The following is a 24,217-nucleotide window of genomic DNA, read 5'->3' on the forward strand; positions in this document are numbered from 1 at the left end:
TGCAATCGTCCACGTTGAACAGAGTGTTCGTCTGGCGCTTGCACACAACAGTGCAGGCGGGGGGCAGGGAATGCACCCATGGGAATGGCCAGCATTTTATGAGCGTTCCCATGAAAATGATAGAAGTACTCATGCAAATGCCCCGATGACGCGGGTGCAGGGGGCGGGCAGCTGACAGCACCGGATGTCCCCGCCAGCCCTGTCCTCACACAGGTCATGCACAAAACTAAGAATAAGAGAGTGTTTTCATTTTGCATGTACTCACCACATCATTTGATGGTCAGCGACCCCATAGGCTGCGAATGGATGTTATTGCAAAACACCCATTTGCAGCCATAAGGCCGAATTCTTGCGGAGGGGGGCAGACAGCACAGCGTGTGATTGGGCAGTGCTGTGTGTAAACCAGAATAAGGTCCTTTACTTTTAAATTTAGTGGAATGGCCCTGTAGAACAATAACATATATCTTTAAAACCATTTAGGGACATTCAAGACATTGGCAGCTCAGAGAAAAAAAAAAAAGTCAAGTATCCAAAAGTATTTAAACCCGACTGAGAATCATGGGAGATGTAGTTCAGCAGCAGCTGGTAGGCCAAAGGTCGCTAATATCTAGTCTTCTCAGCATGAGTTATATGCCTTGAATGTACCTCATTAAGAAATGAATGGGGTATGGAACACGCACAGTAATAGGGCGCTTGGCACTGCATGTCTTACCATAGGCTGAACAGTTCACTGAGACACAGAATAATAGAAAATCTTAACAGCAGTCAGGACAGTTTAATGGTAAACAAGCTACAGTCGTGCTCTGTGACAAGTCTCTCTGCTTCTGGAGGACCCCCAGTCGTCTGATGCCAGCTGTGGCCACTAAACACCACTTCACAAATGTTCCCTGCTGCTTACTACGTCTATTGCATCCGTAAATGCGGGAGCAGTAATATGAGGACCTGGCTAGGTGCACAGGAAGCTGTAATCTCATCAACCCATCAATGCATCATGCTTATATATGGCGTGGTGCAATAAGCACAAATATATTATAACCTACAGTTACTAAATATAGATACAGAATTCCTAGTGTGTTACATAATTAACCCTTTGAGTGCCAAGTGAATCTGTCAAAATTGGGGTGAAAATTGCCTAGCAAACTGTTTTATTCATTATAATGACCTGTAATGTTTACGTTATATAGGAAATATTATCTTTTTTTGCACAATATTTTTTATTTGAATTGATATAACAAATGTAAGCGACAGTGGAATTTGTAGCCAATATTTTGCACATCTCTTACAGAGATGTTGGCACTTAAAGGGTTAATAAAGTGGATGGTTGCTATGGGTTACAACACATTTTTCTATATTGCACCATGCTATGAAATGAGCAGGTACAGTATGTGTGCAAAGAGCTGTTGATCCGATATGCTCGGTTTGGTCTTACATCCATATTTTGGATTTTCTTTGTGCTGGTTTAAATCCCTTTGCTCCAGGGAAATCAAAAGGAAAACCTGAAAGTGTCTGTGATGCTTTAAAGTGCTTGTTTTATGATGAGTTTTGCATTTATTCCCCTTCCACACTACCTAGCCATTTATCTCTGTTGTTTCCCAGTACGGCACAGTCAGTTGAGCTGAGTGATGAGGAACAATTTAGAGGGATTAGAGATTTAAAGTGAGAAATGTGTTATAACACAAAATATACAGGGAGTGATGCCAACATGTTGTTTTTCTGCATGTACAGTATAAAAATTTTTGGGGGATTAGTCAATTTATTATTTGCCGACTAAGGTTACTGTATTTTTTTTTTTCATTTTGCTGGCTAAAGTAATATTTCTGACAGTTGCTTGGAACCAGTTTCAATATAGATACACACTGCGCGTCAAGTGGTTGCCTTCTCGGTCATTGTTGTTAACAAGCACACACAGTTGTTTTCAATTCAGCCTGTTGGATGCAATGTGCCATTCCAGAAAAGCTCAAGGACACTACCAGCATACCCAGGACTGTAGAGAGCCTGTCTGGGTGCAGGTGATGAAGGAGACTTGGCTGTAACTTTGAGGTGTGGCCACGACCCCTTTAAAAAAAATAACTTTAGAAAAAACTGTTTGTCTGCCAATCTACAAAATGGGCACTGTGTGCCCCTTATACAGAGATAGATCCAGGGAAGGTGGGGCACCTTTGTTACAGTGGACACTTGTATGATACACACATGTATCTCCCAACTATCCAAGTCTATACCTCCGTTTGACTAATGAGTAATGGCTAGTGATTTGATTCATGCTGAAATGTGTGACCATGACCCGAATCACAGCTTCATAATTCCGGTTATCATAGCATTACAAAGCGTGGACAGGACCATATTGACACAAGAGCATCACAATGCCCTCAGAGCTGTCCGCTTTTGCTACAGCACACCCCCTGCAGTGCCAAGAGGGGGCAGCCCAAATAATTATTATGGGTTTAAACAAAAGAGCTAGGGCAAAAGTATTCAATCTCTGTCCTCAGTACCCTAAACAGTACGGGTGTGGTATGGCGGTCCAACAGGGGGGATCCCGACTGCCGATGCTCCGACAGTGGGGCGAGCGCAAAGAAGCCCCTTGCGGGCTTGCTGAACTTGCCATGCTGCGGGCTCGGTGGCTGGCTTCGCTCACCACAGGTTCTTTTCTCCATCTGTAGCCCCTGTGAGTCAGGATTCCCCGTCAGACCACCAGTAGTCTGGATTCCGAAGTCGGGATACTGACCATCGGGATCCCCCCTGTCGGGCAGTCATCCGGCACTCAAACATTTCATCTCATCCAGGTTTCTTCAACGAATCACAAGGTATAAATAACTCTGCAAGTGTAGTACCGTTGACTACATACTTACCAGAACTGCTGCTACTAACCGAAAGTATTTTATACATATATATATACAGTATATTATGAATTTATGTTTTTCACTGCTATATTGGTATTATACTAATGTTTTATTGTTTTATTAATAAATTGCTATATATACTTGTTATTTGAAGCGCACTCTAAATTTAATTCCATTGTGTGCTTTAGATTAATCACCAGTAGACTAACTGGGAGCTGCTGTAAGAAGAGGACAGTCTGTGTTTTTAGATTAATATATCCATGTGAATATTTACTTTGACATTTTTTATTTATATAGTTTTCAATTATTTAATTTATAATTTTTGGTATTAATTGCGCCTGATATTATAATTCCTCTTGGCACTAAAACTAACCTGAGGGAAGTGGTGTTTTCGTTTCACTGTAGATCTGTATTATAAAGCCATAACATACTTAGGGACCCTGCACTGTAAAGTCACCACAGATTTTAGAGACTTTTAAATGCTGGAGTCCAAAATATTTGAATGCTTGCAAAGCCTTGTCATTATTTGGCCGTGTGTTATACTGAATACTAGACCAGTGACATCTCATCACAGCGTCTCTGTTCCATTCCCCAGGGTAGCAGTTTTGAACTCGCTTTAGAAGGTCTCACGGAGAGTGAGCGATGCTTTATTTGCATGTTATGTTACCCGTGACCACCTGCACCAGCTCAGTTTTCATAAGATCTGTGTGAGTAATTGATATCACTAGAGTGAAGGGAAGGAGGCACGCACTGACATAATAACATTACACAAAATAAAAACAATTAGAGGTATGATGGTAATCTAAATATAATTGAAGTCACACGCTGAGCTGAGGCTGTCGCATGCCGCTCTGATTGCAAAAGATCCTTTTTCCTAGTTTGAATGACAGTACAGGGTTATAGTATGCTGTATTGTTGCCTCGTCTCTAATGCTGTTTGCCTGCTTGGAATTTGTTACATATAAGCAAGAAATGTTAGTAGCAGGGAGATTGTATACAAGTGCAGCATCTACTGTATTATCCAGATTGCCTGCATTTTCTTGATTACTGATATTAACATACAATAGTCTTAAGTGAATACAGACATATTCAAATTAACTTTTTGATTGATATTGTGTTTGAAGTCTTAGCAGTAGAACTAGGACTTTTTTCCACAATAGTGGGTAACATAGTTACCAGAAAATGCTGCACAAAAACAAAAAAACAGTAGTTATGTGGCCGAAAATGTCTGTAACACTGCCTTCACATCGCAAAACCCTGCTTTAACTCCGGAATTTGAAAACATTTTTGAACTGGGTTTGAGCAAGCTAAACCCCTTTCACATTGTGAGCCAGCTAAACCCCTTTCACATTGCATGGCGGACCTGGTTTATTACTGGGTTATTACCGGGTTGGTGCCTTTCACACTAAATCCGGTTCACCCATACAAAATGTAAGGAAGAACTGGGTGTGTGAACCCGGTTGCTGTGACTCTATGGTCCTGCTGGCCTCCTGCGGGCTAAGGCTTCGCCAATAACAGCCGCGTTCGATGGAGCTGGTTATGCCGGCTCCACCCCGATGCCGATAATGACTCCTAACAGAAAACAGTGTAATGTTATTTGTAATTGACTTTTATGGCTCACATATTTGTATTATAGCTGAGAATAGACCTGTTTGTTGGTGTTTAGGTACTGTACCAATTACAAATGTTTTTATATAAATGTTTTTTTATATGAGGGAATACTTTACAGTGCCAGTGGTTTGCCTGGCAATGTCTGCCTCCCCCATACCTCCCAACAGTCCCGATTTTATCAGGACAGTCCCGATTGTCAGGGCCTGTCCCGCTGTCCCACCCGCGGGCGGCAGTGTCCCGCGGTGTGGGGGGGCTGTTGGGAGTCCCCCCTGTCAGCTGCTAAGCAGCGGGGAATAAACACTGTGCGCATGCGCACAGCGTCTATTCCCGCAGCCAGGGGGCTGGGGGCATGGCTAGAGGCTCACAGAGCCTCTGGGTCATGCCCCCATAGCGGCAAAATGGGGGCATGGCCTCGCGGAAGAGTATAGGCCACGCCTGCTAAAGTGCCAAAGTTGGGAGGTATGCTCCCCTCTTGTCTAAGCATCTCCCTCCCCTCCTCATCAGTCTATAACTGTATGTTCTGTAGTGTAGAAATATGCCAGCAATGCTTCTCCACTACTTTCAATGCTATTTCTCTTGTTTCCTGATTCAGGATAGCGTCATCAGGCAGGGGGACAGCCTATCACCTCCATTTGCAGAGTTATGTGTTGTAAATACCAGGTCTGAGCTTTTCACCCTGCACAATGAAAAGGCTCAGAATCAGGCAGGATCCTTCTTTTAACCCGTTTTCAAATCCTGGGTTTTTGTAGCCGGTAAATTCACAGTGGTGCTTACACACTGCAGCTAGAACCGGTTTGAAATGCTTAAAAATGGCAGTATACCATGTTATAGCTGCGGTGTGAAAGGGATATTAGTAGAGGTCCAGGAACAAAGACAGTAACTGAAATAATTATGGGCGTTATTCTAGTTCATTCTTTCTTACAAAATCCTTCTTAGATGGACAAAACCATGTGCACTGTGGGTGGGGCAGATGTAATTTGTGCAGAGAGAATTAGATTTGGGTGGGGTTTTTCTTCAAAGTGAGATCTATATTGCAGTGTAAAATCATGCAGTCAGTATTTTCCCTGCACAGAAACAAAAAAACTCACCCAAATCTAATTCTCTCTGCACATGTTACATCTGCCCCCCTGCAGTGCACATGGTTTTGTCCATCTAAGAAGGATTTTGTCAGAAAGAATGAACTAGAATAAACCCCTATGTGCTATGTGGTATGCTAGATTGACAAATGTTGCCTGCTGTGAAATACATATAGTAGGGTCAGAATTGGAGTTAACAACAGGAATCCATGGATCCATTATAACATGTGTCAATGGCTCAGGCTAGTGTCATAATATTTTTATTAGCATTTATTTATGAGGAATCACATATTTTTGCAGGTGACCCCCACAGGTCACGTTTTCTAGGTCACCAGGCAGGAACACTGTATCACCAACTGTCACATTTTAAAAATCCAAAGGTGACCGGAGTCCTGAGGGCCGAGTTTGAGAACCTGTGCTGTCATGCATATGGAGCCAGTAAAGGCCATGGCAGAAAGGGGGCAGATACAGTGTGGCCTGAAATAAAATTCAATCTAGTGGTAGTGTTAAGGATGAAGTAAAGGAGAGAGTTGGTTCATGGGAAGACTAGAGAGGGGAAGGTTAAGTTAAGAATAGTTAAGGTGAGACATGATGTGGGAGTATACAATTGTTATGTAGCATCAAGGACGAGGGTGGGGAAAAAGCTGTCAATATTCCTGAGATGGAAGTAGTAGTTGGGGATTGGTTAAATATAAGGAGTAAATGTGGGGAGTAAATGAGAGAGCAAAATCAAGAAAGATACCCAGGTAGTGGAGTTGATGAACTGAAGTAATGATTGTGTTGTCCATGGTGGAGATGGTAAAGACACAAGAAGGATGGAAGACAATGACATCAGTCTTAGTCATATTCAGCTTCAGAAAGCATTGATACATACAAGAGGTGACATCAGATAGACAGTGAGAAACATGACAGAATGGTGAAGGGGAGAGGTCGGAAAAGGGCATGTAGATTTATGTGCCATAAGCATTACAATAGGTACAGAAAGCCAAAAGTGTTGATGACTGCAGCAAATAAAGTAAGAAAAGTAGGGGTCTAGGATTGAGGGGTGAATTTATGAAGCTTGGAGAAGTGTTATCTATCCCCATAAAGAACGTTAAGTGCAAGGTGATAATGGTTCAGCCAATCAGCTCTTACCTGTCAATTTACATATTGTAGCTGATTGGCTGAACCATTATCACCTTGCTCATAACGTTCTTTATGGGGATAGATAACACTTCTCCAAGCTTCATAAATTCAGCCCTGAGTCTTTATGGTTCCCAGTGAGAAGAAGGAGGGGGCTGGGTGGATGTTGTCACAGAAAAGAATTGGCATGAGAAGGAAAACCAAGAGAGGACTGTGTAGAGAGACTGGATAAGTGGTAGTAGTCTATGAAAAGTCAAGGACCAAGTGACCCATTTATCTTGAAGTAGGTTTGTGTCAGGATGTGTTGAGTGCAGTGAAGCGTTAAAAGCCAATTTGTAGTGGCTCAGGAGGGAATTTGCTTGGTCATTTTAGAAGTGTATGGAAGCAAAGTGTTGAATGGACGTTTTTAGATTTTTCTTGATGGGGAGCACAAAGACTTGTTTTGAAGAAGGGGAAATACCATAAGAGAGGGGAAGTTTGAAAAAAATGTGCAAACTTTAGGCACACATTGACACTGAGAGTCAAGGAGGAGGTTGGGAGAAGCAGAGATAATTTCCTGATAAAGGGATGAGATAAAGATAGCTGTACACACTGCAATAACACCCCGCCCACCACTCGCCCGCTTACGGAGACTACCAGCGGTGCAAGGTGAGACAAAACTCAGCCGCGGCACTACAGTCCCAGCCACACAACGATAACTGAGGTTAATGTTCTCCAGCCACAGACATCTCACTGCCGCCAGAGAGGGATCAACATCACCCCTCCTATATTATTGGGAGCACCTTTTCTACAAAATCATAGAAGATTTGATTATACTAGGCCAGGGGTCAGGGAACTTTATTACCTTTTACCCCAAAATATATTTAGATACGCCGACGATACCCCCTTGATTTGAAAGGATGGAAATCATAATAGTAATACACATTGCACTCCCAGAAATTGATGATATATCCTGCTAGTACCATACACAGGCCCTTATTCTGATTGACGCGGACTTTACCGCGTACTTACGGATCGCGTCTTTACGGCGTCTGCGCATGCGTGGAGAACGCTACGCGCATGTGCCACGCCTTGACTCGGTACCAGTTCGGCCAAATCCCGTCCAAAACTGTTCACCGCTATCAGTCGGGAAATAGGGGCGTATTATGGGCGTCATGCGGAATGACACATGGGCGTAGTTTCAAAGTGGGCAAAACGGGGCGGAAACATGGGCGGACACGGGGGAGTACACTTATGTTGGGGGGCGTACATTCGGAAACCACTCCGAATGCACGCGAGCAAAAAGGGCAGAAATGTGCGGTGTCCACAAGTGTACTATTGCTTTGCGGACACCACTCGTTCATGCGGTAGGCGAACGTACGCCTAATGACTACAACCATTAACACCTGAACCCAATAGAATCTACTCCTTTACTCATTACTCACTAATAGGCCGCTTGTCAGTGCTTTAATTGAAACCATTGCTGCTTCAAGGAAACCTTAGTAATCCCCCACATATGCTGTACTTGTCCCACACTTAAAAACTGCTAACAATGGACATGACTGAATCTTAATACTATCAATACACATGTGTATTAGACATGTACTCATGAAACCACACACATTGATTCCAATTCCAAATAAGCTGTTTTTTATGAGGATAGGTAATTGAATAAGTGGGTCATGTGATGTATTGCAGAAGATACTTCATAGTGGGTTGTTTGGCGTAAATACTCCGCTTACGGGCGGTAGCACCGCTTGGCTCCCGTTCGGATGCGGTATTTCCGAGCATACTCTGTAATACTCTGTAATACCGTGCAGAATCGGAGTGTTTCTCCCGCACACGCATGGTTTGTATGTCGTCCGTAAACACGCCCTGTTCTTAAAGAGTGAGTCCGTCCGAATGCGGAGGACACGTGGGCGTTTCTACGGACGATGGCCGCATGCGGCAAAACACCGTGGCGTGCGGACCGCTCCGTAAGAATGCGGGAATATCCGCACCGATCAGAATAAGGGCCACAGCCTGGCAGCCATTGATGATGATGATGATGATTAAAATGTAAGGCTGTGTGTGGTACAAAATTTGTATGTGCATGCATATAGAGTCATATGCACGCCCGGCTGTGTCTCGGCAGTGCGACCGTCCATTACATTTTTACCTCTGTTCCCTGACCACTGTACTAGGCTGTCGGAGATCACTGAGCACAGGTGAGCCACATACCATACAATTACATAGGAATTATTTCCTCTCCTGCTTTGCTGGGGATGCCCAGTATATCAGGACATTACAATCATTTTACATCCACTTCCGTTTATGCTGAGGTGAACATTGCCCCCTCCTACAGATACTTATGTATCTCTAGCATGGACTGACTTTTTCCAATCACTACTTTTTCCACCCACTTTTTCCCTAGCAGGTTTTCACATTCATTTTATTAATTTATGTTACTACTGTATTTCTTCTTTTTTTTATGTCTCCAGTGTTTTGTATTACTGTCTTAATTGTATATCACAAACAATTATATTCTATATAATTCTTCTAATGTGTTATTCTCCTGCATATGTTATATTAAAAACAATTTATCGACATAAAATCTTCATAAAAATATAGTAAGTACCATATTTGATCCCTGACCCACATGTGCAGTCTTTTTCCCTCAGTAGCCTTTATTCCAGTTCAGGGGAATCCGTACAGAGATCCCTATAGACAGCTGCAGTGAGCTAGGGATCCGTGGATATCAACACCCTGCATATTTATTTCATTTATTTTTTATTCTTATTTTGGGACAAATCACCTAACTTTATAAGTGACTCCACTGGTTCTGAGGAAGCCGCCGAGGGTAACCACGAGATCTAACTACTGCACCATCTGGTCTTTTATACCCCCTTGTCATCAGAAGTGCTCCAGAAATAGCTGCAATATATATTGGATAAGCACCAGCGGCTGGGAGAGGACAGGGGCGACTAACCAGTGCAGGTATCTTTTACCATCAAAAAAAGTCTGGCCAGACATGGACTATTATATATATGAAGTTGTACTTGAAAGGACTGTACTAACATTGACTTTTTAACAAACATCAAAGGCTATTAACAAAAAGGACTTTTTAACAAGACAGACCTCAGGATTATTAATCCACCTATACTAATAATAGGAGGACCCTTTATGTTAAATGTTGTTTGTCCATGTCCAGTGCTGAGCTCACCGTCTAATTATATTTTATGACTATAAATGTTTATGCTATCACTGGCCAGTGAATATTATTTAAATAAATTAACATAATTAATGTGCACATCTGTCTAGCGCAGTTTTCCTTTTCTTTTTTTCTAACTTTATAAGCGCCTGAGGGGCAAATTTATTAAGCTCTGTGAAGTGAGAGTGTCTGTTTTTTATCACTGGCCAATCAGCTCGTAACTGTGAAGTTACAGGCTTGGTTTGAAAAATTACAAGTAGGAGCTGATTGGCAAGTGATAAAAACCCAAACACATTATGACTTCACCGAGATTAATAAATCTAGTCCTTAGTTCTTTCTTTGTTAGTTGGATCTATGACCATGCCACTAAGTTCAGCATACTCCATTTACCTCCTTTATCACCATATCTCACTTCAATAAAGCACTTTTGGGATGTGATAAAATGAGTGATTTGAAGCCTGAATGAGCAGCTGACAAATGTGCGGTAACTGTGTGATGCTCCCATGCCACAATAGGATTGATCCTGAGTTGCGCATCTCTGGCTGCCCGCTGCAAACAGAATGAGAATGAACTGCAAATGGTATACTGATATGATTATATGTACGTCCTAATGCGAACACATGGCTTACTGTTTTGTACATGAGCACAAACATTGGGCTAGATGTATGACGCAGTGATAAGGGAGGAGAAGTGAGGTACTTTATCACCAACAAATCAGCTCCTAGCTGTCCCTTTTTCAACCCAGCCTGTAACTTAACAGTCTGGAGCTGATTGGCCGGGCATAAAGTACCAGGCACTTTATTAATTCTCCTCCCTTATCACTGATTCATACATCAGTCCCACTTATCACTTAGGCAATTACATATATATCCCACGCTAGCTATAGGGGATCCTTCATACAAACAACTCAGAATAATGAGTTACAGTGGCTACATGGCCACAACACACCCCAACACTCTAACAAGATGATTGTCTTGTGTGAAATGCCCATGTGCAGAGAAACAGCCGAGATGCAAGGGCGTAACTACCATAGGTGCAAGGGGTGCAGCTGCTATGGTGCCCAGAGCTGAAGGGGGGCCATCTTGGCTGTCTAAATAATATGTTTTACATACATTTCTAACCATCAGTTGCTAACCAGGCTGCCCTTACAAACTTTTGCTATGGGGCCTACGAATATCTAGTTACGTCCCTGCCGAGATGCTATGCAGCATGCCCAGTATGAGACGATGCAGCTGCATAGAAGTTGGGCATGGGACAAATCAGGCTGTTATGGGCACACAGAAGAGGGGGTTCTGCTAACCTGTACTAGACTTCCCCATCCTGTACTAGAAAGGAACCTAATAATGTGTCCATGTACTATATTTTATATACAGTATGTGATGTAAAGTATATGTGGATATACAATTTATCATGTGGGCAGTACCCAACACTCCTTTTCATAAAAGGCATGCTAATTGAAATTAATATGTAATCCGCTTTCAATGTGTGATTTTCCATATTGTATAGTATGTGCCAACAGATAGACGCTACATGTTTACAACTACACATCATATGGTATAATATAATAGTGATATAGCTACAGTACATGAATACAAAACTGCAGGTAACACCTTTAAGCCTTTACCCTTTATAATCACTGTGCACAATGTCTTCTAATGATAAACAGCCATCATTAGTACAAACAGAATTGATTGTCAAGTTCTTCCCGGCTTATTAGTGCAGCTCATTCTATTTTAAAGAAACGTAATTCTTTTTTTGGGTTGTTTTATTTTGTGGTGTTCAATTTAATAAAGCAACATTTCTAGAGAAAAACATTGCTACAGTGCTGCGTAATGGATGCTTAAAATGTTTATCAAAAACATACATTCGGCTTTATACTCATTTTTTGTGTTGAACAAACACCCCCCCCCCCCCATGTGCGTTCTTTTCCAAACACATGCATTTGTTTGAGCTTCCCCACACTAGATAAAACATCTCTCTCCTAAATGGCAACATATTTTTAAAGTAACATAATTATTATTATTATAATTATTCTTCTTATTACCAAAAACAATAATAATAATAATAATAGTATTAAGTCACGCATAATGGGAATAAGCTAGTATTATTATCTTTGAGGCATTGGTGTATCTATATTAGTGCATGGTGTGCGGTGCACCGTTGACCCTGCATCCATATAATTATATTGACCTCTCTAGAGTTCCCTGGGCTGCAGATAAAAGTCACTGGAAAAATGGTGCGGAGGTCAATGGTGCGGTGGTTAATGCGGTGGCATGTCTACTGATTGGTTAAACCACACCAATCAGTAGAGATGCCTCTGGGAACAAAGCACAAGCACCATAGGTTTGGAGACCTGCGCAGGTGCTCTAGACAGAGCCATAATGGACTGCATATAGGTGTATTATGTGTGATATATATATATACAAAACCAGCAGGTGGCACTCGGTTTCCACAACAAAAGACTCAAAGACGTGTGTCTATCAACGTTTCATTTATCTAAATAGAAATTTCCACCTGCCACCTGCTGGTTTTGTATGTATCCTGACCTGGGGTTTGGAATTGGAGGCATCGGGGCCAAGCTTTATTCCTTGGAAGAGTGCCGACTTCTTTGCATGTGTATATATATATATATATATATATATATATATACATAGATATAGATAGATAGATAGATAGATAGATAGATAGATAGATAGATAGATAGATAGATAGATCGTTTACTGGAGGATTAACATTACTTTAATCTATAGATTCTGCATTAAGTGCCAGAAATTATGGGTTTCCCTGTGTACATTAAATGCAAGGAAATATCTGCATTGAGTGCACCCTCTGGGGCTTAATGCACATGGATGCAGCAGTAATTGAATAGGTCTGGGATGACATTTAGCTGCAGAGTAAATCGTGCAGTAAATTGAATCTGTCGCAAAGTCTCAGGTGCTGAGCTATGGTCTTCACGGTTCTACCCACATCACGAGGATTGCCTTTAATAATCTACAATTCTTACTGGGCAGTAAAGACAGAGGTTTCGCTATCCACTTGTAAATAAAAGGTTTTGATCCTTTATACAATTGGAGCGCTAAAGCTGCATTAGCTCTTTCTAGGAAAAGAAGGTCCTTCAGCGCTCATATGTTTAAAACCCCTCTCCGGTGCAACATTTATCTGGGACTTTCCATGGGCCATCACAAGTCTTCAGCTCACTTGTAGACACCCTGGTGCATGTGGATCCAGCAGGTCTACTAAAGTAGCAGGCAACTCAGGGGTACCTGCTACCTGCATATAGGCGCACTAGCCAGGATGCATATCAGAGTACACAAGGGCAGGATCACACAGCCGTATGGTTATTTATAATATATTGAACTACATAAAGTAGTACAAAAAATATTTTTGATACATATGACAAATTGAAATATAAAGGGCACTTTGGGGTAAAGTTACTAAAATGGGAGTTCTATTGAAGATGAGATGTTCCCAATAGCATCCAATCAGATTATATCTATTATCGTCTAGAAGGTGCTAAATAAATAAGAAGTAGAATCTGGTTGGTTGCCATGGGCAACATCCCATCTTCAATAGAACTCCCGTCTTATTACATTTACCGCTTAGTCTTTATGAATGATTGTTCCTCCTTTTGCAATTGTAGGGCTTCTACTTTCTCAGAATTCAAATCTCAGCCATGGAGGATGAGCTATTGGCCTGTAACTATCAATCTTTATTATAAAATGAGCAGCCCTCCCTAAGGACTAAATGTTCTATCATATGGTATCTTGTGGGTCGCCGTGTAGACACTAAAATATTACTGTAATTACTCTTGTTTTGTTTCCTGCTTTTCCCAGATTATTCTTGTCCATTTTTATATATACATTTTAGGCTATACATGAATACAAATGACGGGAACTAGCAAGCAGCAAAATGGCTACCTGAAGTTCCCAGCCTAAAAACTTACCAAATAGCCATTTTGCTAAATGAAGTCAGAACTGGATCACGCATCTCACCCCTGCAGTTTAGACTCTAAAATGAAGTATGGCCAATGATTTTTTTGGTACTCTTTACTTAGCACGGCGCCCATCGAGGGCATTGAATGCACTAAAAAATCGGGTGCGACGCGACCGACGCGATGCCCGCGATTTCCCATAGGGAACAATGTTAAATGTCTCAATTGACCCGATTTTCCTGTTCAATGCCTCAATTGACCCGATTTTTCCATAGGAAACAATGTTAAATGGCCCACAGAGGCCAAATAGGCACCCTGAAGTGTGAAATGGCCCCCACAATTGTTAACGCCACCCCACAATCAACGTGAACCCGAAGCGTCCTACGACCTTTTCATACCCCCACTATCCACGTCGGCGTGGAGTTGAGAATAGAATAGTGGCAAGCGCAGCGAGCCACCGAGCCCGAAGCGTGGCGAGGGGACGCGGATACCTTCACAGGTAAACGCGTCCCTTCGCGGGCTTCACAGGTAACCGCGTCCCCTCGCGGGATCAAAATCGTGGGCGCCGTGCTATGTAAAGAGTACCATTTTTTTTCCTCTAAAAACGTAATTTGAATAATACTGTAAGCTCTGACAAGAAAAAGGTAACATGTCTAAAACAACAGTTGTGACACTATCTACATGGGAGAGATGTGTTGTCCTCTCCGTGGATATGTTTTTGCCTTCTCTTGTCAGTTCCTTACTCATTTTAGCAAAACTTAATTCCCAAACTCCCATTGGACCCTGGCATGTTAAAGGCATAATGACACTCCAGGAGATCAACTGAGATGCCCTGCTCACCTTCTTCCAACTCCAGGAATCCTAACTTGAATCCCCCAGTAATTGATCTTACTAAATTCCTTAAAATCAGATCTCAACTACAAGATTTTTGTAGTTGATACTCTAAATTGTGTACTCTTTTATAATTTGCATAGATTATTGTCAGCAAAACATAATGGTGGTGTAATAAAATAATATATACAGTGAATAAGAAAGGGAAAGATCTATGAATCATTCCAGTGAAGATTGGTTAAAGTTTGTTTGAACTTGTAATACAATAATTGTAATATATTTTACCGCGAACAGGTAGCATAAAATCTCCACATTCAAAGACATTATGAGACGGAAATAACAGGCAGACATCTTTGTCCTTAACAAACTGATCTGAGTGAAATAATGTACTACTATTCTTATAAGTGAAGTCTATTCAGCAGGCCTAATTCAGCATGGAACACTAATCAGAGATTTTTCAAATCAAGCAATTATTGTTCACATAGCTCATGTGCGGCATCAATTAATGAAATAAATATTTGATTTACAGGAAGCTGGCAATTTTGGGCATTATCTGTGTGTGTTTGTGAAAAGTGCCCTGGCATTATTTAGGTAGCGTGGGGCGGGCAGGGGTACCTGCGGCAGATGTGAAGTTGGGGTCCCTTCGTCGGATGGGAAATTAGCGGCGGGGTCCCTGCGGAGGATGGGAACTAGTAGTGCTACTTGTTCCCATCCGCTGCAGGGACCCCGACGACTGCCCATCCGCCACAGAGACCCCGCCTCTGACTTCATATCCACCGCAGGGACCCCCTGCCTGCCCCGCACTGCCTGAATCCCGTGCTGCCCAGGTGACAGGGGGATCCTTCCTCCATTGAGGGGGGGGACCTGCCTCTGTCCATGAGGGGGGGAAGAACCTGAATCCGGGGGGGGGGGGGGGGGGCTGGACCTTTTGTTGTCCAGCACCCCCGCAGACCTTTTTCCGGCCCTGGTTTATGTAACAACAAACAGCTTTGATGATTGCACCAAAGGTAGCAATTTTACATTAGTAAAATAGGTAACCCTACAATAAATTCAGAAACTGCTACCCCAATTCAAAACTGGTATTTACGTAAAAATAATATCTGAATAACAGAAGAACTCCATTAGAAATCAATGACTGTTCAAAATCACCAAAACTACAAACAGTCTTTGGTCAGGGTTGGATTACATTTGAGGCTGATAAGACTTAGAGACACACAGAACCTCAGCAGAGACATTTCCCTCCAACTCACAAATGTCAACAACTGTTTTTCATTTTATCAGGAAATAAGAAAAGAGGGACTGAGGGGAAAAAAAGTCAAACAAAATGACAGCATCATTAACACCTTCATATCCATTAGCCAAAGGGCTTTCACCACTAATAACTACATTACTTGCAAATTAGATATTTATTGAAAACTTTCAAATACAATAATTGTGATACAAGCACATACGCAGGGCCGGCGCCACCACTAGGCAAATCTAGGCATTTGCTTAGGGCACCAGCCACTGGAGGGCGGCACTTCGCCTCTCGCATGGAGGCTGCAGGGGTGTCCGTGCCGGGTACCTGCAGCGCTGTGTGATCTGGCGGCGGGGTCCCTGCAGTGATGCGCGCTATCTGGCAGCCAGGCGGCGGCGCGGGAAGCGCTGCTGGGTTTGAAAACATTCCGCATGCTGATTGGCTGAGATTCAGCCAATCAGCGTATGGCGAGTTTTCAAACCCATCAGCGCTTCCCGCACCGCCGCCTGGCTGCCGGATAGCGCGCATCACTGCAGGGACCCCGCCGCCAGATCACACAGCGTCGCAGGTTACCCCCCCCCCCCCCCGTAGGCACCGGGGCGCCCCACCCCCCCTCGCCTGGCCCTGCACATACGAATACTACAGAGTAGATAAATCTAGGTCACAATTCTGAATATTGACGTATAATATGCGGTTTCTCTAGATATCAATCAGAATTCTCAAATAATAATTCAAAAACTGTATAGATAAGTAAACAACTAAGTATAGGCGACTAGAAAGAAAAGAGCAAAGAAAGAGCACAAAATGAAAGGGTTATAAAGGAGAAAGATAGGGGAATATTAGAAAAAGAGAGGAAAGAGACAAAGAAAGAAAAGATAACTATATTACTTCTTAAGCATGGTACACACTAATTTCATGTGGATTATTTCATCATCAGTATGATCAGTTTATATTGTATGTACGTCCTTAATCTAAAGACAAAACCAACAATGTTCATTAACTTGCATGGTGTTGCTAGCACTACCTCTAGGTGTGCAGGACATCAAACCTAGCATATGTTTTAACATATGCGGTTATTAACGCAAGGGACAGCTCTTGCGATAAGAGCTGCCCCTTGCGATGCAGTGCCGGCACTGGACTTCCGGGTCTGTGACCCGGGAGTCCATCTGCGCATGCGCAGAGTGACGCGCCGGCCGCAGGGCATGCTGGGTGACGGATCCCTCAAACAGCGCTGCGGTAAGAAGCCCATAGGCTTCTGCAGGGAATCGCCAGCGTGACGGTCCGGCACTCCACTGATGTGGTGCAACTACCCTGGTGCCTCCTGGGTAAATCTGGATAGAAGGACTCTGCTTAGACAAGCAGACAAACAGCGGCACTCACGGGTTTTTTCAACAAAACTGTGTATTCAAGACCAACATTTCGGGGACTAGCCCCTTTGTCAAGGTGCAGGTGAACCTGTACCTTGACAAAGGGGCTAGTCCCCAAAACGTTGGATAGATATATATCTATCTATATATATAGAGGAATGGAAGAGGCGGCACTCAAATGGGATTTTTCAAAAGTGTATTGTGGCAAAAGATAGGACCAACGTTTCGGGGTCTTAATCACCCCTTTGTCAAGGTGCAAGTGGAAATCCATATGCACCTTGACAAAGGGGTGATTAAGACCCCGAAACGTTGGTCCTATCTTTTGCCACAATACACTTTTGAAAAATCCCATTTGAGTGCCGCCTCTTCCATTCCTCTACCTACCTGTCCTGGAAGGCACCGGGGTATTCGGACCCAGCTGCGGGAGTGCCAGGCCTTCTCCATTTTCTATCTATATATATATATATATATATATAATGTGAACAATAAATATGGATGCGGCGACTACTTGTATAATTTGTATAAAATCCGGACTGGATGATATATAAGAATTTTAGGTAATATACACAAAAGTAGGTATAAAAGGGAGTAACATTTATTTATACAGTATAAAAACAGGGACATTTATAGCAGCAATGTTAAAAAACAATTAATTGGATAAAATAATTTATAAAAAAAGATACCAAGAAAAAATAAGGTAGTAAGATAAAAAGGAGAGAGATAAAGCTATTTGCTTATCTTTTAAGGTAGGCAGGCTTGAAGAGGCTACTTCTTCAAGAAAAAGTCTGCTAGACGAAACACGTTGAGCAATCAACAGCCTCCTAATGACTTACAAGTGGCGCTACCCATCTACTCCATATATATATATATATTTACACACATATATGTAAATTGTCTTTCTCTTGATAAAATGTTTTGTTTTGAATATATGCTTGGAGGCTTTGTGCCCCATATTTCTCTATATACTGATGTAAGAAGCAGTAGCATACATATACTTATATTCCGTTTTTTTACTAACCTTTTACCCACACATAAATCCACAGTGAAACTTTAAAAACATTAAATATGGATTTGTCAGATTAACGGTCAATAGTAGAAAAGATTAGGATTTGGATAGATAAGATTTGCTATATCTACTGAAAGCTGCAGTGACATGGGTCAACTTCTTATACTGCTATAATACCTTCTGCATCTGTTTCTCAACACTGCTTTGCATAAACTGTCTTAAACATAAGGTTAATGTTGCAAATAAAAGAGGAAAGTGGCAAATACCAATGTAGCTAATTTCTGAAACAAATAGAATGTTACAATTCTCACCTACTGTCCTGGAAACTCCACGATTTAGGGAAGCTTTCCCTGGCTCTCTGGAGATGTAAACCCCACCCCCACCCCAACCCACTTTCCCAGATGATTAGTTGGTCCAGGAGCCCAATGGTGTATTTTGTGATGAATTGCATTATTGTGGCTTCTGCAGTATATGAATGGGGGGGGGGGGGGTGTCTATTGATAATTAGCGCCTATAGAATTATTTAAATAGTTGGTGATTATACCTTTGGCTATGCTGCTATAGTGCAGGCATTTATTACGATATGAGGACTAGAGCTACCATCCATCACATCCGCGCGGCAAAAAGGGGGTGTGGCCTCATGGGAAGGGGGCATGGCATCACAAAAAGGGTGTGGTATTACACTTTAGACCATACACAGTAATGCCCATTACACATTTTAGCAAACTTCGTAACACCCATTACACATAAAGCCACACGCCGTAATGCCAATTACACATAAGGCCACACACCATAATGCCCATTACACATTGTGCCACACATCATGATGCCCATTACATACTATATAACAAACCGTAATGCCCATTACATATTTGCCACATAAGTGCTGCTTACCTACGTGCGCATTGCTAGGGGTTCTTGCTTGATGGCACCATAGTACCCATTACACATGATGCCGCACACCATAGTACCCATTACACATGATGCCGCACACCATAGTACCCATTACACATGATGCTGCACACCATAGTACCCATTACACATGATGCCGCGCACCATAGTACCCATTACACATGATGCTGCACACATAATGTCCCTTAAACATGATGCTGCACACATAATGTCCCTTAAACATGATGCTGCACACCGTAATGCCCCTTACACATGATGCTGCACACCGTAATGCCCCTTACACATGATGCTGCACACCGTAATGCCCCTTACATATGATGCTGCACACCGTAATGCCCCTTACACATGATGCTGCACACCGTAATGCCCCTTATACATTAAGCCACACATATATGCGTAATGCCCCCACATAGTGCCACTTGTAGCGTCCCTTAAGCAATGCCCCCAAAAGTGCCACTTACTGTAAATTTTTATATGAGCCTTCGCTGCTGCTGCAGGGAGAAATGGAGAGCGGTGCAGCTGCTTCTATGGGGAGAGGAGCAGAGCGCAGCACAGAGCACGCTCCCACTCCCCTCCTGGTGTCCCCTCTAGCCAAATGGACATTTGAAATATTGTGCGCGCTGTTGTTGTGCGGGACGTCAGGGGAGCACGCCGGGCGCCGGCACCACATGATTAAAGGGGGGGCGGGCTGAGGTGAAAGTGGGGAGAATTGGAGCGGAAGCTGCAGGGGTGACAGTCATTGAAAGCTGGGCAGAGAGCAGGGGGCTGCCCGGCTGTATTCAGAGCACTGCAGGTCACGGCTGTTTGAAATAATACCCCTTTCACAACAGAAAATGCAGGTATTTACCTGGGAATATGGTCCCAGGATCATGCAGGGACATTCCCAGGCTGACCCCTTATACACCAGCCTAGTCCCTGCATTTTCTGGTGTGAGGGGGAGAGACAACCACTCCCCTCTCCCTACCCCCCTTTAACCAACCAGCTATATCTTCGGAACCAACTGACCCATTTACATGAGACCAGTATCATATTGAAGACATTTTGAGTTGGCTTCGAATGATTTTGGTCCCGTGAAACTGGGCTGTTTGGTTCCAGAGAAATCTGCCCTCAAAGAACATAAACGTGTCATGAAATTACATTTAAGAAATGAAAAAAAAAAATAAAAAAAAACGGTTTAACCTCAATATCCCTGGAACCAATTGATTCATATGGATCCAGCCTGGTATCAGATTGAAGGCCCAGCGATTTGGCTTCGACTGAGATCAACCTCGAGCTTCAGTGATGCAGAAGGGGGAACTGGCAGCCATTGAACTGGGTGGGGGTCAGAATTAGCGGGTCCCATGTTATCCTATAGGGAAAACGTTCCAGATTTGCCTGGCAGTATCTCCGGTTCCCAGGGGGCTAGAGACACGGGGCTGGGCTCGTTGGAAAGCCCCATCCCTCAGCTACAAAATGGGCTAATGGGTGCACCCCCGGACCACCCCCTAGATTCGCCTATGATCACATCTATAGTGGTGGAGGTGCATTCTGCATGCAAGAGAACAAAGCCAGAAAAGGACCTTTAAAATGTCAAATTGGAATGTGCACCAATCCATACAAACAGCCACAAGGAGGGATTTAACTGGAGATAAGACCCTCCTTGTGGCTGGTTCTACATATTTTATGTGGGATGCTTAGTCTGGGAATAATGTCCCCTACGGGACATGCATTGGATCTGCATCGTGGCAAGGTGATGGAAAATGACAGACATTATTTCTGTATATTTATAGGGAGCTAATTAATCCAATTAAGTGGCACTTGTGGAAATGTATGCACCAGTTTTAATTTTCGCCACACAGCTATATAAAAAAAATGTCATCCCCCTTAATGCATTTATCTACTCTCCCCAGAGGCAGATTTATATTCCTTCCCTACCAGACATATTTTTCCCCATGAGCTAAAGGATTTAGGGATCACACATATAATGTGTCTAACACACATCTTTGTATTTATCTGCTGTGAAGTGAATTAGCTTCTCCAAGATTGATTGCTTGCGATGGCAGAGCAGGGAACATGGCTCAAGACTTTATCTCCTCTCTGTATGTAAGCCAGAGGTAGTTCATCTTGATGAAGTGACCACTAACATTCTACATTTCCCAACTCTGCTGAAACAAAACACAAGTGGAAGATCAGTTTTTATTAACCCTATCAGGATAGTTCTTACTTTTTTTTTATTGTAGATGTAGTTTGTGTTCTCAGATTTATCTTTGTTTCAATAATTAGTTTTTGTATTAAAATCCTGGCCTGTTTTTATTTCCTCCAACCCCTCAGCGGGAGGAAATGCTAATAAATATACTACTGTATGTGGAGCAGAGTTGGGAGACAGGAATGTATGTTCCGGACCCAATTGTTTTGCCTCCTCTTCATCCAGTTAAAGTCCTGCTTGGAGCCCCAGTGAAAAAATCCTCTTAATCGAGTGGGGTTTTTTCAATCCTTCTAGCAGCCTAACGACGTTGGCGAGGAATTTCAAGAACATGCGCATGCACAGCTATGTCCAATGTAGAATTTAGGATACTTAAGCCTATTGGGCCAAGCTCCGAGAAGCTAAATGGAGCATCTTCACAGTTTCAACAGACAGCCATGGGATCACTTTGCTAACATTAAAAGCCCCCATCCACTAATGCGATATGGCCACTTTTTATGTGATTCTGACGCATTGCTGCGAAGGATTGTATAAAAAGTGACACATCACATGTCATTTACCTGTGATTGCAATGTGAGGCGCGTTCCCGTGCGCCTGGCAGTCACAGATCCTATAGGCTGCCATGAATATTTGTTGCAGCTAGGATCGCATACAATGTATTATATGCGATCCTGCCATCCGGTAGCTGCCGGGTGAGATTGCGGGGTATCACATGCAATGTACTGCATGTGATACCTCACACTAGCGGATGGCTGCCTTAAGAGAGGGGGAGCAGAAGATATCTCGGACTGTTGCTGCATTACCCCCTTAATAAATAGTCTCAATACTGTACATGAGCAGTCCTCTTTGTGCTATATATATAAATGATAATATTAATAAAGGCAAATGAAATAATCCAGCCATTAAAATCAACAGTGATACTAATCATATATATATATATATATATATATATATATATATATATATATAGTGAATTAATTGAAAATATATATTTATATCTATTTACTTTTATAAAGCAACACTAATCTTCATAGATAACATCATGAAATAATGTCATATTTGTTCATAATCCATTACAGTGTTAATGTTTGTAGACTCCATCAGGCAAGCTTCCAGCATTCTCCCATCACAAGTTACTCTAACCTCTGACAATACTGCCTGGTTCTTCTTCCTTACATTATCAAGTATACAAACACCTTGTTGATGGCATCACCTAAACTGAAGCACAGGCTTGTGTCACTGCATATATTACTGGGGTCAACGGACATATTGAGGATTTGACACTGTCAGCCCTTGACAGATGTCTTTGGAGGATGTATCTTTGTACCTTCACTTCCCTGGGGAACCACAGCCTGACTCCTAAAACATGCAACGACACAAAGCTACAGAGCACAATTAGGAAGGAGGCAGCTTACATCTGGACTGAAACAATTGTTATAGGATATAATGCAAAGTGAAATACAAGCAGCAAAAATAAAAATGATCAAACTGGCTAGAGATCACACAAATTGTGTATTTTGTGGAAATATATGATAAATATATCTATATAAATATATATAAAAAATAAACACTATAGGTGAAATAACACCCAACAATAGCATTAGTTGACAAGACATTTAAGGGTACTGTATGCATGTTATAATAATATAATAATAATGTTCATTGTTATAACTAGGTTTATTTTTATATATATAGGCCAACTAGGAAGCTACATGAGTACATGCTATTCTGGAACTACTTATGTGTTTTGTTTAATCATTTCATTTTAATTATTATTATAATGGATGTCCAAAACGGGTGATCAGGTATGCTTTAGCTCGCTTTCCGACCAAAGTCCTTCATCAGATGCTTCTGAGGATGCTTCTGAGGATGCATCTGAGGAAGGACTTTGGTCCGAAAGCGTGCTAAAGCATACCTGATCACCCGTTTTGGACATCCATTCTCCTGTTCCCGTGGACGACTGACGGTATCCAGACCTGCCGGCTTATCCAGAGGGACACAAAAATTGGAGACCTTCTAGCCATTGTGGTGATATGCTATTTTTATTACGTTTTATTGTGAGTGCATTTACACTATAAAAGTGCACTATGTCCTATCCTTTTGAGTTCCCCAGAGCCAACAGAATATGTGAGCAAAAGTGAGAAGCCTGGAGGACATTATTGATCCTAATAAAAGGATCTTAAAGCTATTTTATCCATTCTGCATGTGAGTGCATATAAAGGAGCACAAATTATTACACCTTTAAAAACGATACTTTGCACCATGTTGTTTTATTTTGAGTTTCAGGGGCAGATTTATTAAGCTCGGTGAAGTGATAAACTGTCTGGTTTTTATCACCGGCCAATCAGCTTCTAACTGTGCAGTTACAGGCTTGATTTGAAATATACAATGGGGAAAAGGGAAAGACTAGCACAGACTCTTGCTTTATTATTACACATCTTAGACCAACATACTCTAAATAAATGGACCTGACACGTCCAAATAATATCTCCGGTTGGTGATGCTCCCGCGAGTCATAAAGTAGTACACTCACACCCAAGAAGAAAAAGGATGACTCTCTTTGTCGGGGAACAACTTATGAAATCTAATAGTCCTCAATGATATTCATTAAAGGTAGGAACCTACAATCACCGTCACAACTCCTGTCACTAATTTCACCATTGATGGGAGAGAGAAAGAAGGGGGCGGTTACCAAAAACAATATTTTTATATTTTTTATAATGCACAATAATATAGTAAAAGTGAAAAGGTACAATAGGTGGTACCAAATATCAGCACCAAATTTTGTAATTGTGTCAGCCAGGGTCAAAAAATGGTCTCAATGTTGGGATATCATCCCATGAGGCATTGGGATAAAAAGAGAAAGAATAGACAGCGCTGTAGGACTATATTATAAACATATAAAATATTTATTAATTAATAACAATCACATTCTTA

The 24,217-nt window shown here is 42.1% G+C and overlaps 1 protein-coding gene across 5 annotated transcripts in view; it reads left to right on the plus strand.

The window, feature by feature from the left end:
* The window catches only part of NEXMIF (neurite extension and migration factor), a 371,829-nt gene that overhangs the window by 296,971 nt on the left and 50,641 nt on the right, over positions 1 to 24,217 (plus strand). The window contains exon 5 of one of the 5 annotated variants that reach the window (XR_014460689.1): positions 2,658 to 2,797. The exons of the other annotated variants lie outside the window; for them this stretch is intronic. The gene's annotated coding sequence lies outside the window, so the exon portion shown is untranslated. Of the gene's footprint in view, positions 1 to 2,657; positions 2,798 to 24,217 lie in introns of those variants that run through there. 5 annotated transcript variants of the gene reach the window in all.

This window comes from Crinia signifera, chromosome 9, assembly GCF_055691185.1.
Source record: "Crinia signifera chromosome 9, ASM5569118v1, whole genome shotgun sequence".
Classification (NCBI taxonomy): domain Eukaryota; kingdom Metazoa; phylum Chordata; class Amphibia; order Anura; family Myobatrachidae; genus Crinia; species Crinia signifera.